Raw genomic sequence first — 14890 nt, 5'->3', positions numbered from 1 at the left:
ATGGTGGAGATTAAAAACTTTAACATGTACATCTCCTTATTGTATTATTTCTCTTTAACCCATCATCTATCCTAATTGCCGTCTTCTCTCACTTTGCCTCACCATCTCAAATGAGAGGAGTGTATCAAATGAGAGGAGTTTTATTGTGAGAGATGACAATCTCAACCCTTGAATCAATCTTAAGCGTGATGTCTAATTTTATAACCGCACGGGAATATTGAAGGTGAGAAAAAACACAAGAAGGGGGTTGAATTGTGTTTTGAAAAATTCTTCGTTTCTCCTAAAACCGAACACACCGATCGAAGCTAAGTGAGACGGCTTACGAAGTGATAATCGAGAATCTAAATGCGGCGGAATAAAACGAGAGAGAGAGAGGAAGAACGACACAAAGTAATTATCTTGGTTCCTTCCACAATCCGGAAGTAGTCCAGTCCCCTTGCACTTCCAAGGAGATTTCACTATGAGTAATATACGATTACAAATGCTCGAAGCACACAAGCAAGAGACTTCCAATGCTCGAAGCACACAAGCAAGAGACTTCCTTTGCTCAAGAACACAATCAAGAGACTTCCTGCTCGAAGCACAACCGCAAGAGACTTCCTAACTAAACAAAATTACACGAGAAAATTGTTTAAGGTTGAACACTTGATATACAATCGAGAGGTGCTCACAATACAAATCAGATAAAGACTCGAAAGGACTTAAGAATTTCTAAGATATGACTTTTAGACACGAAATTCTAAGTGAATGCGAACAATTTCAGCAGAGATTTGGCACTTGTAAAAATGTTATGAGTCTTTCATTCAGGTGTTCTTGCATTTCCAAAACTCTAATTCTTCACTCCTTTATATAGAGGTGTGAAAGAGACGTTGTGAAATTGCCAGGCACACCAAAGAGTCGTTGTTGAAGCTTGATCTTTCACCAATGATCTTTTGCACGATTTGGTTGTTGTCCTATGAAGAACCAATTTGAAATCCATTCCTTATCCAAAGGAACATATATGCAGGCGAGACCGTATTCGGAGCTGTTTTCTTGTCTTGTAGCGTGGACACAAAACGAGTGGTGGAGAACGTGGTTGTACAATTCGTACAAAGTACAATGTCAACGCTTTCGTCCAAATTGCAAGCACAAGCCTTCAAACACCTTTGAAATGACCGTTGCAAAATTCCACTAATCCTTTGTTTGTGTTTTCGAATCCAATAGACACCTTTTGCATTGATAATTCTTCAATTCTTGAATCTTTTGCAAATCCGGTTGAGATTCGGCTTACGGTGAAATAGCTTACGATGAGGCGGCTTCGATGATATGACTTGCGGCTTCGATGATGCGGCTTACGATGATACGACTTCGATGATATGACTTCGGACTTCTTGTCTTCGGGAGCACTATTCTTACTTCGAAGCGTCTTAACTTCGGGAGCACTATCCTTACTTCGAAGCGACTTAACTTCGGGAGTGCTTTTTCCCTTCGGTAACAAGTTGCCTTCGGGAGCGTCCAAGCTTCAAATTTTTGTTGTTTCCTTTGCTTTCTTTATTTGCTCATCCAGAACCAATGATGATGTAACTTTATAATTATGGTCCCGTACACTTGAACAAATATTAGCTAGTCCAATTTACAATTTTTAATACCTTGTTATCATCAAAACTCTTTAAGGTTCATTGTTAAACACATTTTGTTCCAACAATCTCCCCACTTTTTGATGATGACAAACAAAAGTATTTAAAATTGATCAATTGTTGTTAATCTAATTAACAAGTTGACTTTGGGGTTACGAGGTTTGTAAGCTCGAATCCGAGGTTTGTAAGCTCAAACTCCCCGAGTACGATAGTCTTTAAGGTGAGGTTTGTAAGCTCCCCTAAGTTCTATCCAGGTGAATTAAATTCATTTTTCGCACAATAAAAATATCGAGCTTTAAAAAATTGAATCATTGAAAGAATTAACTTATAGATAAGAAGAATGGTTCAATTAATTTTACTTGAATTTTGATACTTCTTCGTTCGTTCATAGCTTATACCAATAAGGTAAAAAAAATGATAGAAGTTTTTCAAAAATTTCAAGTGCCATTAATGTTAATGGGGCTCGAGCCTTTAAATACTTGTCACATATACTCCCCCTTTTGTCATTATCAAACAAACAATGATATAAAAAATAAGCATAAAAGACAAAAAGATTTGAGAAAAACTTAAACATGAGAGAGTATACTAAGAAATTAACTAAATAAATCAGACCAAAGTATATGAACATGAATATCCAAATATTAGAAGCAACTAAGCGATCAGAATCATTTAAGCATTCGAAGCATAGAAAAATAAAACGGGATGGTTTCGAAGCAAGGACAAAAAATTAAAACACACGGCAAACAAAAGATATCACTAAGGTGTGCAACTAATGGTTGGTTTGTTGTTGTTTCTTCATCTCCTCCATTTCTTCAATTTTCTTCGCAACAGTTCTTCAAGTACATTGTTGCCTCTGGAGAAGAGCTTGTTCCCTTTCTCTAGCCTCTTCTTCTTTCTTTGTGCCATCTGTTTCTTTAGAAGCTTACACAACCTTGCTTCTCTGGTCAAGTAATCCGTTTCTAAGAAGAAAGGCTGGTTTGCCGGGAGCGGTGTAGAACTTCTTACTACGAGACTCGATTCGGTTTTCCATAAGCCTTCGACCGAAGCTTGCTTGACTACGATGCACTTAGCCTTTATGTTTTCAATGAGCTCATTTGCCGGTTACGAAGAGATACCCGGGAGTCTTCATATGCATTGGTGAGATCAATTGACCTTCTTTGATTCACCAGATTATGCATTTGACTAAGGATTGTCGAAGCTCGGCATTTATATATCCGGATTCCGGGATGTTTGTGGGTGGTTGTTCAAGGGTTTCAAGATCGAATCAGCGATTTCCGGGTCTTGAATAGGGTTAGGAACTGGAATGGTAAAGTGTGTTTGTGTGTTTGAAGATGAGGGCTGAGTCGGGAATCAATGTGTGCGGTAGAGGTTGAGGCTTGGACATTGACTTGAGAGTTGTCAATATCCATGGGAGTTGGTTGTGGGGAGTGTTCAATTTCGGTTGATGGTTGTTGTGGTGAAGTTGATATATGAGTGTTGAGTTGGGGGTCAATGGTAGCTATTGGTGATTGTGGGGGTGTTGTGGGTTTATGTGGTTCGTGTGTTTGTTGATGGGGGTTTTTACGAAACAACATTTTCGAAGCGGCTTCGGAGGTTGTTTGAGGGCCTTTTCGAGTTAAATTCAACATTTTCTCGGAGGAATCATGTTGAGAGGTTGAATGTTAAGGGGTTGAGGGTTAATGCGAAAGATAGTATCAATGACTCTTTCTCTCTTGCTCGGCCATTTCAGCCAACTTCTCATTAATTATGTGACTAATCGGTTCATAAGTAGGCGTGAGAGGGCTTTGTGTTGGTTTTGGTTGATGTTGATTTGGCTTTTCTTGGTTTTTGAAAAAGTTGGGCTAAGGGTATATCATCATCGAATCTGAAGATGATGATGAGGATTTTGAAGAAGGTGAAGGAGAGTCCTTGGATATCTCATGTACTACGGAGTTCGAGTGTGTGAAAATATTACTGTAGTAGAGGGTTCGAGCAATCATCTTTAGTAGTGTCGGGGATTTTAAGAAGTTGTGATGCTTACGTTATTACCCTCTCTTGAAGCTCGAAGCAATCTCCATAGCTTTTCCAATAGCTTCGACACATTAGTAGCGACTTCGGTTTTCTTAGAAACATGAGGAAAGTTCTTGGTTCTCCTTCTTGCTTGCTTTCTTTTCTTCTTTGGTATAGCGAGGTTGATCAAGAGTAATGCCAACATCCATGATCATCCTGGAATCCATGTCTTTAATGGCTTCTTCAATTGAAGGTGCCGATGAACTACCAATCTTGAGCTTGTCGGTAGCAACTTTTGCCTTTTTAGCGGATTGTTCAACCTCTAGATATTGCTCGCAAACGATCATCTTCCTTTTTGACTTTACGCCTCGGCTCGTGGCGAGCACCACCATACATTTCCTCTGGAATATCTTCCAATACGATTCTCTCATTGGTTGCCTCAAAATGTTCCTTGATATAGTACATCCGCACTTCAATGGGATCCTTCTTGCAGGATGGGTGGAAAGTCCTTCATAAGATCGGACTTAACAAGTGATTCACTCAAATCTGTATGAAGCTTGGTGACGGCGGGGATCAACTTCATATTCTTGAGGGTTTGTGCATTAATGAACTTTCCGGTTTAGTATCAAGCGGCTCATCTGTGAAGGCTTCGGCCTTTGCTTAGCTTGTCCAAGACTCCTCCTTGATAGAATATTTCGACAAGAGTCTTCCATAAGGTACCCGAGTTCTATTCTGCGGTGACTACTGTTTCGGACACTCTATCAAGTATTTGAACATATATTTTGGCACGTTCACTTTCTCCTTCTTAATGAAGTGTTGAAGAAAGACCTTTTGTGCCAAATTGGGTTTCTCACTACCACCACATGGAAGTAAGTCCTCATTACGAATTTTCGAAGCGACTTCTTATCCATGCTTAGATCAGCATACTTTCCTGCTTGCGTTGAGTTGTACGGGGCCAAGTTTACTTTCTCTTTCCGAAGCGTTCTTCAAGTTTGTACTTGAGAGATCAATTCCAGAGTATTTTCCGAGGCCTCTCTACGGAGTACGGCTTCTATCCGCCATTCCACAATTCTTACGGAATACCACAAATACTTGACACGATTTCAATTCCCGTAAATGGCTCAAGTCCCATTTCTTCTACGGTCTTCCCTTCCGGTTCGGGATAAATCAACACCATCGACTTTCTTCGGTTATAGACGCAGCTTTGTCATAAACCTTAGCCCTCACCTGGAAGTGTCTTACCAATGCTTCGTATGTTGGTCCATTCAACATCTTGAAGTAATGCGTAAGTTCCTGTTTTTCATAGTAGCTTCTGATCCAACACTCATGGAAGGCGAGTGATTCAAAATCCACCGGATTTTCTATTTGAACCTTTGTAGTTCCCATTCTTCCAATTTCATGCTTCTTCCTTTGTAGTCAAATTCGGGGACCATCCGTGAAGTAGATACCGAAACTTCTCGTTGCGAGCTTGATGATGCCATTTGATGATTGACGAAGATTTGAAGAAGATGAAGATTTTAGGGTTCTAAGGTTGAGAGAATGCGCTTACTTCGCAAGAGGTTTGAGAGCAAATGGTTTTGTTGTGAGTGAGAGTGTGTGAATTGTCAAAGTGTTAAAAGTAAAACGATTGCAATTCAAAAGAGACAAACAAACATAACATTAATGACAAAATTGGGGGCGCGTGAAAAGTACTTTCAAAGCTTTTGAATCATCATTGCCCTTTTAGTTATACACCAACACATACAGGCCACGTAAGAAGTTCATAGAGTAACTACCAAGTTAGTGGGCCGAAGTTACTTTTTTAAAAGGTAACTTCCAACGTTTCCACTAATTCAACTATTCGAAGCAACAAATCCGGCTTTCCGGACTTCGGATGTCGACGTCATCATCGAAGCGAGTTTTCCTCGAACCTCAATAAAGAGCTTCGATGGACTACCGCTTCGAACTAACTTCGAACATAAAATCCTATTCGGGAGCAAGCAAGCATTTAATCGAGATACAAAGTGCATGTTCAAATTTTTCTTTATAAAATCAAATCTTTCAACGAGTTAAAGGCTTAGTAAATATATCGGCCCATTGATTTTCGGTATCAATGAATTGTATATCTAAAATTCCTTTTTGAACATAATCTACGATAAAATGGTGTTTGATTTCAATGTGCTTAGCTCTTGAATGCAAAATTGGATTTTTAGACAAGCAAATAGCGACGGTATTATCACAATAAATGGGAATATTGTTAGCGATTATACGATAATCTTCCAGCGATGTTTCATCCGGAGTAGTTGTGTACAACAACTTGCGAAATTTGAAATGTATTCTGCTTCTTGTAGACATAGCAATAGTTGTTTGTCTTTTGCTAGCCCGGGATATAAGATTATCACCCGAGAAATTGACAATTGCCTTGGTTGACTTTCTTTCAATCCTATCACCGGCATAATCGGCATCGCGGGAATCCAATTAGCTTATAATCTAAGGATTTCCTATAAAGGAGTCCAAGATTAGTTGTTCCTTTCAAATACTGAAGATTCTCTTGACGGCGGTCATATGAGATTCTCTAGGATCCGATTGGAATCTTGCACACAAGCATACCTTGAATAAAATATACGGCCTAGATGCGGTGAGGTATAACAAAGAACCAATCATACCTACATACGGCATACGATCTACTTTAGCTCCTTCATCTTCTTTGCTTAAGTTACACGTAGGGTGCATTGGAGTGTTCATCACTTTACAATCTTCAAGTTTGAACTTCTTCGAAGCTCCTTTGTGTACTTTGATTGATGAACATAGACTCCATCTTTGCATTGATTGATTTGAATGCCAAGGAAGAACTTCAGCTCTCCCATCATGCTCATTTCAAATTCATCTGCATTAACTCGAGAAAATTCCTTGCAAAGAGATGCATTAGTAGAACCAAATATTATATCATCAACATATATTTGCACAACAAGAATATCTTTCCCAAGGGTCCTTCTGAAGAGTGTAGTATCAACCTGTCCTCTTTTAAAATCATTCTTGATTAAGAAATTACTTAGTCTATCATACCAAGCTCTGGGAGCTTGTTTCAAGCCATATAGTGATTTCTTCGGTTTAAAAACATGGTCGGGATATTTAATATCCTCAAATCCAGGAGGTTGCTTGACATACACTTCTTCTTTTATGACACCATTTAGAAATGCACTCTTGACATCCATTTGATATAATATTATGCCATGATTAGCGCATAGGAAAGAAGTAACTCGATTGCTTCCAATCTTGCAAGCTGGAGCAAACGTTTCGGTGTAATCAATGCCTTCTTGTTGACTATACCCTTGTGCAACAAACTGGCTTTGTTTCTTGTTACTTCACCTTGCTCATTCAGCTTGTTTCGAATACCCATTTTGTTCCAATAATGTTCTTGTCTTGAGGTTTGGGTACTAGATCCCACACATCATTTCTTTGAAATTGATTCAACTCTTCTTGCATAGCTAGGATCCATCCATCATACGAAAGTGCTTCATCAATCGTTGTAGGTTCAATCATTGAGATTAGTCCAATCATTGACTCTTCTTGTACGAAATGTGATCTTGTTCTTCTTGGACTATCTTTGTTTCCAATGATTAGCTCCTCGGGATGTGAAGACTTGTGTTTGAATGTGTTTACGGGAGGATCTTCTTGATGTGAGCCATCTTGTGCTTCATCGAAGCGGTTTCATCTTGCGCTTCGATGTGGGTTCGGCTTCTGGACTATCTTCGGACTCGGCTATCGATCGGGTTGCGGTGTAGCCTCGGGAACTCCGTATCTCGCAAAACTTTCACCTTGCTTTGAAGTTTTATCTTCAAGCTCCTTGTCATCAAATTTAACGTGCATAGATTCTTCAACACAAAGTGTTTCGAATTATACACTCTGTATGCCTTTGACCTTTGAGTAACCTAAAAAGATTCCTCTTTGGGCCTTGGCATCAAATTTCTTTAGGTAGAGCTTGTTGTTCAGAATGTAACATGTACATCCAAATTGATGAAAGTAAGAGATATTGGGTTTTCTTCCTTTAAAGAGTTCATATGCTGTTTTCTCCAAAATAGGTCTAATATAGATCTGTTTTGAACATAGCAAAAATTTGTATTCACTTTGCACGCCCAAAAATGTTTTGGTAAATTGTTTTCATGAATCATGGTTACGGCCATTTCTTGTAAAGTTCTATTCTTTCTCTCTACAACCCCATTTTGTTGTGGTGTTCTAGGAGAAGAGAATTCATGGAAAATTCCATGTTTTTCACAAAAGCTTCAAATGGCTCATTTTCAAATTCTCCACCATGATCACTTCGATTTTCAAAATTTTTGATTCTTTTTGCATTGAATTTGAGTGCGAAGCTACCGAATACATCACACGCAACATCTTTACTCTTTATGAATTTCACCCAAGTCCATCTGCGTAATCATCAACAATGACTAATCCATATCTACTTCCATATAAGGATGCAGTACTTACCGGTCCAAATAAATCAATATGGAGTAATTCTAAAGGTCTTGAGGTTGAAACAATGTCTTTGGTTTTAAAAGATGATTTCACAATTTTCCCTCTCGACATGCACCACGAGTGCATGCCGAATGATAGTCAATGTACGGTAGCCACTTTCACAAGTTGTAACTTACTAAGCTTAGAGATTAACCTCCAGTTAGCATGTCCCAACCTTACTGTGCCACATCCATTTCTTATCATTCAGCGATAGTAGGCACATCACCTTCGATCGACGAGTTCGAGAAAATTGATTTTATAGACATTGTCAACTCTCTTTCCTTTGAACACAATGGATTTGTCTTCCTTGTTGATTCTTGTACGGTTGGGTTTTTCAAAAAGCACATCATAACCATTATCACAAAATTGACTAATGCTCAAAAGGTTATGTTCAAGACCATCTACCAACCATACATTATTAATTGAGGTAGAGGAATTACCAATAGTTCTGTACCTATGATCTTGCCCACCGGTTGCCTCCAAATTTCACATTTCCTCCCTCTTTCATTGTTAGGTGAGGAACATGGACTTGTCTCTGTCATGTGCCTTGAGCAACCACTTTGTCTAGGTACCATGATCTTTGCTTTGGCCTTTGCTCTTAGACATACTGCATCATTGACATTTTTAGATTTAGGTACCCATTGTTCTATGGGTCCTGGAAGGTTAGTACTTAAGGCTTTACTCTTCACTTCTTGTACCTTGTCTTGTGAGTTGGGTTGCTTCGATTAACCATCACCTTAGGTTTTGGTACTTCGAAGCGATAGCTGTCTTCTTCTGAAACTTAGACTTCGAGCCCCCGCATTTTGGTTTCACCGGACTACGAGGAATAGGTTACGATCTTTTCGGGATCCCGACCTTTGAAGTCTTGGAATCGGATTTGATCATAGCCTTTGACTTAGAGTTCTTTGGCTTTGAAGTAATCTTAGCCTTAGGACTAGAAGCTTCGAGGTTACGATTGAATAACGATTTCCAACTCAGCCCCTTTCCGGTACAAAGAATGTTTTCGGACCTTCCTTGATGCATTCACAACAATATTTTAGATTGGTTTTCTCAAGTTTCACCTCTGGAAAACCAATTCCTCTGCCATTGTTCTTGTAAATGCTATAAATCATAGAAACCACTGCACTTCTGTCAATGCCGGATATAATGAAATCTTCAAGAGCAATTTCATGGTTACTTAAAGGTTTTTCATTACACTTTTCTTGTAGCTTCGACATAAGAACTGAAATTTGGTCTTCATATGTTTTACACATGAAGTTAAAGCCCCTAAGTCCTTGTTCGAAGCTTTCGGATCCAATAGAGTTGATTTTCTTTGTTGTACCAAATCGGCATATTTTTCTTTTAAATCCTTCAACTCATTGGTTCTTACTTCAAAATGTGTAAGAAGTTCTTTAAGAGACTCAACAAGTTCATCTACGGGAATTTTGGAATATACCTCGTTTTCATCTTCGAGTCGAATCGATCCGGCTTCGAAGTTGCCGTTGCTACCAACCCAACGGCTACCTTTGCATCTTCATCGGCTTCCTCTTTATCGGATCCGGATTCACTACCCAAATCATCCCGGAGTTGCCATTAAACTCTGTTTAATCTGCTTCTTGAGTTTGCTTGGTTTGAATGTAGACCTCTTTGACTTATCCTTTGACTTTTCTCTTTGAAGATCGGGGCATTCGGCAATGAAGTGTCCGGGCTTCTTACGATTGAAGCATCCCTTCGATCTTCTTTCTTTGAGCTTACGGAGTTACCCCTTCCGGAGAGAAACTTTACGTTCTTCTTGGCCGGATATTGAAGTCTGTTTGAGAGCATGGCCATTTCGGCGGCATACGGTTCGAATACGAACTTGATCGTTCTTCCTTTCGATTCAACTACTTTGAGAGCTTTTGATGACTTGCCTTTGGATGGAAGAGCTATTGATTTACTCTTCTTAGTAGTCTCATGTTCATAAAGACTTAACTCATGAACTTTGAGAGAACTAACAAGATCTTCGACACTTAAAGTGTTTAAATCTTTAGCTTCCTCAATGGCAGTCACTTTTGGTCTCCATCTTGAGGTAAGCTTCGAGTATCTTGCCTACATGATCGAAGCAACATAGCTCTTCTTTAGAATCTGTAGCCCGAAACTAAGGTTTGAAACCTTGAGTACATCTCCTCAATAGTTTCATCATCCTTCATCTTGAATAACTCATGCGATGTACAAGCGAGAAGAGCCTTTGCTTCTTTGACCTTCTTGCTCCCTTCATAATTTGAACGAGAGAGAAGCAAACATAGCTTTAGCGATGGATTTGTCACTCATTTTCATGTACTCGCTTTGGGTATGGCGGTGACAAGAGCTCCTACGATAATATGATGCTTCTTGTAGAGTTTCCTCGGTTACGGAGTATGTTTCTTTCTATCCACAACAGCTCCTTCTTCATCAAGGACTAAATCACCAACAACATCTTCCAGAATATCCCATAATTCTTCATCTAGGCTCATGATGTAAATGTAAAAGTTGGTCTTCCACCAAGAGAACTCTTGACATCTCCATTGAACTTTGGAACTTTTCCAACGTTGGTTTTCTTACTATCACTATAATCATGTGAGACATTCTTTTAGCTAGTATCACTAGGACCGGTAGGAGGAGGAGTAGACATGTTTTTCTCGGATCTTTGGCTTGTTGCACGGTTAAGTGTTACACAACAGACCCGAGTGCTCTAGATACCAATTGAAGGTGAGAAAAAACACAAGAAGGGGGGTTGAATTGTGTTTTGAAAAATTCTTCGTTTCTCCTAAAAGCTGAACACAACGATCGAAGCTAAGTGAGACGGCTTCGAAGTGATAATCGAGAATCTAAATGCGGCGGAATAAAACGAGAGAGAGGAAGAACGACACAAAGCAATTATCTTGGTTCCTTCCACAATCCGGAAGTAGTCCGGTCCCCTTGCACCTCCAAGGAGATTTCACTATGAGTAATATCTGATTACAAATGCTCAAGCACACAAGCAAGAGACTTCCAATGCTCAAGCACACAAGCAAGAGACTTCCTTTGCTCAAGAACACAATCAAGAGACTTCCCGCTCAAGCACAACTTGCAAGAGACTTCCTAACTAAACAAAATTACACGGAAAATTGTTTAAGGTTGAACACTTGATATACAATCGGAGGTGCTCACAATACAAATCAGATAAAGACTCGAAAGGACTTAAGAATTTCTAAGATATGACTTTTAGACACGAAATTCTAAGTGAATGCAGAACAATTTCAGCGAGAGATTTGGCACTTGTAAAAATGTTATGAGTCTTTCGTTCGGTGTTCTTGCATTTCCAAAACTCTAATTCTTCACTCCTTTATATAGAGGTGTGAAAGAGACGTTGTGAAATTGCCGGCACACCAAAGAGTCGTTGTTGAAGCTTGATCTTTCACCAATGATTTTTTGCACGATTTGGTTGTTGTCCTATGAAGAACCAATTTGAAATCCATTCCTTATCCAAAGGAACATATATGCGAGGCGAGACCGTATTACGGAGCTGTTTTCTTGTCTTGTAGCGTGGACACAAAACGAGTGGTGGAGAACGTGGTTGTACAATTCGTACAAAGTACAATGTCAACGCTTTCGTCCAAATTGCAAGCACAAGCCTTCAAACACCTTTGAAATGACCGTTGCAAAATTCCACTAATCCTTTGTTTGTGTTTTCGAATCCAATAGACACCTTTTGCATTGATAATTCTTCAATTCTTGAATCTTTTGCAAATCCGGTTGAGATTCGGCTTCGGTGAAATAGCTTCGATGAGGCGGCTTCGATGATATGACTTCGCAGCTTCGATGATATGACTTACGGACTTCTTGTCTTCGGGAGCACTATTCTTACTTCGAAGCGTCTTAACTTCGGGAGCACTATCCTTACTTCGAAGCGACTTAACTTCGGGAGTGCTTTTTCCCTTCGGTAACAAGTTGCCTTCGGGAGCGTCCAAGCTTCAAATTTTTGTTGTTTCCTTTGCTCTTTATTTGCTCATTCGGAACCAATGATGATGTAACTTTATAATTATGGTCTTGTACACTTGAACAAATATTAGCTAGTCCAATTTACAATTTTTAATACCTTGTTATCATCAAAACTCTTTAAGGTTCATTGTTAAACACATTTTGTTCCAACAAATATCACCACCTTCATCGTTGTACGGCTTCTCTCACAACCTTTCCAATTCCTCGAAGAAAATCCCTTCTACTCACGAAACCTCAAATCAGGTTCTTGTTTTGCTTTTGCATCTTCACCCCCTTATTTCTATCTCGCATACCCATTGTTGCGGCTTTTCTTCAAATTTCACTTATTCGGTTATTAACAAAGTCGTTTTTTTTATCAGCTCTATTTTTTGTTTTATCAAAAAGAAAATCATGATTCTTGAATCAAATTAATAAAGAGAATTTGAGATCATAGATTTGTGTATTACGCTGCCCTTTTAACTGTGGTACTCAACGAGTTTTGGTTGTGGATTCCAAAGTGAAAAAAATTCAGATTAATGGGACATGTGAAAAATTCTACAAGAATATAAATTGGATGTCTTTCTGTTGTGTTTTATCTTGGTTTTCGGGTGTCAAACATTGATTACGTTTGAACCTTTTAAACCGGTGATATCTTATTTTTTTCTTGGGAAGGGAAAAAGTAAGCAAAACCCTTGAGAATCGAGGTCCGGGAGTTGTTTTCGCTACGGGAAGGTGTTAGGCACCCATAACGACTATAGTAACCTATAGGAACCGTCTTTAATTTCTACGCGCGCGCTTTTATTTTTAAATGCTATTTTGAAATGCTTATTAAACCTAAGGATGTTCTAAGTGAAGAATTGGAGGGAGAAGAATGTTTTTGGAGTTTTATTTTAGTTGAATTGAAGGAATTTTGTTCCTTGCCTACGTACCCGTTTAAGGGATCAAATCCACCGTAGTTCTCTCTCAAAAAATGTTTTTGTTTTTGTTGGTTGATTTTAAGTTTGAAAATGGATTTTGAAGAATAGAAAGAGGCCTCAAGGGCATGAGATTGGAAAATTGTGAGGTTGGATTAGTCATTTGCAAAAACAAGTCAAAGTATGATTATTTTCATTGAAATTTGATTAAGAAAATGGAAAAGAAAATACAATGGGATATTGGATCCCAAGGTTTATTTGGAAAAGGTTTGAATGAAGTTGTTCACATTTGTTTGGAAAATTGATTTTTTTTTCTAAGTAAGAGTCCTAGGCATTCATCTAAACATACAATCCTAACCATACATCTAAACATGCATATTCTAGCTACTTAGTGATGTGTGTGCATGTGTCGGTGCTTGTGTCGGTGTACATTTTTAGAGTCCATTGTCCTTTACATCATACCCTAGATACATTCTATGGCCTCTTTGCCAAGAAATTAAAATGACATGAAAATAACAAAAAAGAATTACAAAGTCCTAACTTTACATTCTATTTGCTTACAAATGAAATATAGAAAGAAAAAGAAAAAAGGAAATATGCAAGGTGAACATGCAAGATGCTATGGAATATGAGACATGAAACAAAAAGAGTTAGTAGCACAAATGAAATAGAAACTTGTATTAAAAAGCATAGTAAAACTATTTGTAACTTGCAAGAAAAGTAAACTAACAATCTTAGCAAAAAAAGTGACGAAGGACTTGAAATCCACTATAATCCTAAAGCAAGCTCAAGATCTAGATCCTCACAATATTAAGACATTTCAAGTGATTCATTTCAAGGGAAGAAATATGAGAACCAAGGAAAATTAACATGCAAAAAGTTATAAGATTCTCAAGCTCTTTTATGCACTTTTATTTTGCAAGAGATTTTCATTTTATTTACTAACATAAAATTCACACCAAAAAAAACTATACCAAAGCAGTAAGCATATATCAAAATCAAAGGGAAATTCACTTTAAAAAACACATATCCATGGCCACAATTATGCACCAAAATTCAAGAATAACATCACCTCACAATATTCACAAGAAACTTAACGAAGAGTGCACAAACATGAACACATATATTTTGAAGCAAGTTTCAACATGTAATTGCATTCCAAAGACAAGTATCAAATGCCAAAAATTGATCGCAACAACTTCGCGAAACTTTAGAAGTTCGTATCAAGATTTGAACAAAAATTAACACATGGAATTAAAACAAGACTAAAATATTTTTCACATATTGTGATCAATTTTTGACATGCAGGATACATTAAAAATTATCAAAAAAACATAAAAAGATTACTGAAATTTTTGTGGAATTTTTAAAGAGCTTTTTGGCATGGCAGGGGGTGTAACTAGCAAGCAATTTCAATAAAACGTGCAGGAAGGGGGCGTGAACAGCATATAGAAAAAAAAGGAGGCAAACGTTGGGCTTGGGTTTCATGGATGTGGGTTGGTGGGTATGGGTCATGGGTTAGCCATGGGTTAGACATGGGTTAGAATTCAATATAAGTTGTTGTTGTTAAAAGAAAAGAAACGTGATTTTCTTTTTTAGCACAACATTACTCTTCTCTCTCTCAACTAACGGGAAACACCACCGCCCCAGCCTTCTTCTCCGGCGGAAATTTGTTTTCCGGTGCGGTGGCCGGTGGTGGCACCACCGCACCGGAGTTTCAAAACTCCTGCTAAACGTGAAAGTTTTTACATATTTCAAATCCTTTCTCCTTCCTCTATTCAAATCCGCGAACGAAATTTTCAATAACTAAACCACCGAGTCTAGATCTACGATTTGAAAACGAAAATTGCTTTAACGGAACAAGGAAGAAGAAACGAAGTGAGTACGTTACCTTTCGCCTTTCCTTCTTGCAATTTCGAA

This window comes from Medicago sativa, chromosome 8 (genome assembly GCF_051527215.1).
Source record: "Medicago sativa cultivar Bolivia chromosome 8, Bolivia_mono, whole genome shotgun sequence".
Classification (NCBI taxonomy): domain Eukaryota; kingdom Viridiplantae; phylum Streptophyta; class Magnoliopsida; order Fabales; family Fabaceae; genus Medicago; species Medicago sativa.
This window is presented reverse-complemented; position numbering follows the sequence as displayed.